The following is a 2,870-nucleotide window of genomic DNA, read 5'->3' as shown; positions in this document are numbered from 1 at the left end:
CCAATGTTGTGGTGCCCATGCCATCAGTGCCCTAAGGAAGGGAAGACTCTTTCAGGTCTCTGCCCACTATAATGTGGCAATAAGAGGGAGAACTCAGGTAGCTGTGGACAAGGATGGTGAAGGTATATTGGACTCCTTTTAAAGTCAAAGCAAACTGCTTCTAACTAGCTTCAGCCAAAGAATAGAGAAACAAGCATTGGTGAGATCAATAACCCTGTACTACTCACCTGAGCCTAGGCTACAACACTGACGAGGCCAGGAACAGCTGCAGTAAATAGGCATGATGACTTTGTTCAACTCCCCTGGTTCACTGGAAGCTGCCAGGTGCCATCTGCCTTCCTCATGAGCAACATAGGGTCATTGTAAGGGGAGCTGGACTTAATGAAGTGCTCCAGCTCCCTTCTTTCCCATCACTAGAGAAGAGATATTCTGCAGCCCCTTGAGGACCCAATATTGTTTGGTGTTCACTATGTGGGATGATGGTGACAATTCCAGTGGTTTCCATTGGGTCCAGCCCCCACACAGTAGTACGAGTAAAGGATGATGAAAGTGTCTGCACAGATGCTGATTCCTGAAATTCCATAATATAGTTATCTCTTCCACATCTCAGCTTTCCCTGTTGAGGTTTCAATATATCTTGGGTTGGCATAAGAAATTAAATGAGAATTTTCCAGGAGTTTTGTAGAAGCCGCAGATAACACAAGAAGGCCAGCAGATGACACAGAAAAACTTTGAGACTCAGAAATGCATCAAATATATGCATAGTAGTGTATAATATCAACATATTTTATCTTTTAATACCATAAATATACACAACTCTTTAAAAGTTAAAATAAGTAATAAGTTGAAGTTTCATTTTTTAAATTTCTTTTTCATATAGTATTTTTACTTAACATTGACATATAGCCTACGACCAAATACTTAACCCAAATTTTACAATAAGGTACTGTAAACACCCCATAAAAGAAAAAGAAAAAATTCAGACTTCTTCTCTGGTAAAGGGAGAGCCAAAAAATTTTACTCAGATTTTCCAGATCATGGGGGCAACAGGCCCCTAATCTCCTCAAAGCGTAAGAGATAATAGTACTTTTCCTCCAGTGATCTGCCCTCTATGACTCCTTAGAATAGTCCATATAGAACATGAGGTTAATAGGATATCTTAGGTTTGGGGGAGGTTAAAGGGTCTTTAATACCCTTGTGCTAAATTTCCCTATACAGTTTTATCAGCATCCCCTAGGCTGGCCAACAGTTTTTTTTTTTTTAAACCAACTCTGTGTTTCAAGAGGCATACTCAAAGATCCCTCCAGGATCTCATTTTGTAGTGGGGTGGTGGGCTCTGTGACTACTACCCCCCCATTTTAGATGAAAGAAGAAGAGAGAATATGATAAGGCGATATAGGGGTCCAGAGGAATGGGATTGGGCTTGAACTAAAAACATAATCAGAAAAAGCAGGCCTAGAAAAGAAAAAGGGATGAAGTCAAAGGTACAAATGTGAAGATAATTAGAGGGAAAACCATTAAGGCAAGGGTTCTTAGCTTTTTTGTGTTGTGGATTCCTTTAGGAGACTGGTGAAGCCTCTGGACCCCTTCTCTGAATAAAGTTTTTAAATGCATAAAAAATAATACATAGTATTATAAAGGAAACCAATTATAATGAAATAGTTATCTATCATTTCATCCATCTAGTAATCAATCAATCATAACAAATCATGTTCATAGAACTCAGGTGAGGAACTCCTGAATTAAAGTGAGATGAACAAAAAAAGTGAGGAAGGTAATACGGGGAATAAGGTGCTTATTTAAAAGGAGTGCAAGATCTCAACTATTCAAAAAATAAAAATCAAGGGAAAGAGGAGCAGGGTGACAAAAAGTGCTATAAAATCAATAATCATGAAGAAATGGTAAGTTGTAAAGATAGAACAGATGAGGAAAAAAAGTGCAGATATCCATAAATGTATAAAAACTGAAATGAATAAATAAGTATTTATTCAGGTTTACAATGTTAAAGCTGAAAGGGATTTTAAAGACAATTTAAGCTAACTTATTGTTGGGAAGAGGAATGAGAAAGCCTGTGTTGGAATCCTGGTTTTCTAACTCCAGACCCAAAGAAAGTTAGTTTCCTGGTACCCTGTTTTTGATTAGGAGATTCCTGCAATGTTTGGAATGCTGAAGCTCAGTGAGACTATTGGGGGCGGGGGCGAGCGGGAGAAGCTCCAACCCCCACCTTGATAAATAAAATTTTGAAGGAGAGGGAAAAGGCCCAGAGGAATGAATGAATGAATGAATGAACGAACGAATGAACGACAATTATGTGCTGGGGAATGCGGAAAATAATTTAACAAGGCGTATGTTAAAAAACCGATCTGCTTCCTCTTTGCAATAAAAAAAAAGCAAGACAATCTGTTTTTATTCTGAATGATCTCCTTTACGTTCTCTTTAACTTCATGATCAATCATGGTAGCTATTATTCAGCCCTAGGTGGGATTTCCTTCCTTCCTCCTTCCCCCTTTCTCTTTTCCCCTCTCTCCCTTACCTCCTTTCCCTCTTTCCCTCCTTCCGATAAACAGCAAAGAAGAAAACCAATCCGGCAAAGAGACACAGTTGTTAGCATATATAAATTATCGGTCCAGACAGAGGATCACTCGGGAAGTAAAGGAAAGGCGCAAGTAATCTCATTACAAAGCAAAGATAGTATCTGCATATCAGGAGAGCCTTGCTGCAGGTCAAAAGTGACCGATCCAGCAATCTTGCCCCAGGGACCCAGAAATCCAGCTTTACCCTTCCCCCGCCTTAGTACCTAAGCAATGCGCCCAGTGGGAGAGACTTGCAGAATATCTGCAAGTAAAGGAGGTAAACTGCTCCTTTTCCTC

Source organism: Vombatus ursinus, unplaced genomic scaffold (assembly GCF_900497805.2).
Source record: "Vombatus ursinus unplaced genomic scaffold, bare-nosed wombat genome assembly UNPS02010461.1, whole genome shotgun sequence".
NCBI classification, from domain to species: Eukaryota; Metazoa; Chordata; class Mammalia; order Diprotodontia; family Vombatidae; genus Vombatus; species Vombatus ursinus.
Note: the sequence above shows the minus strand (reverse complement) of the source record.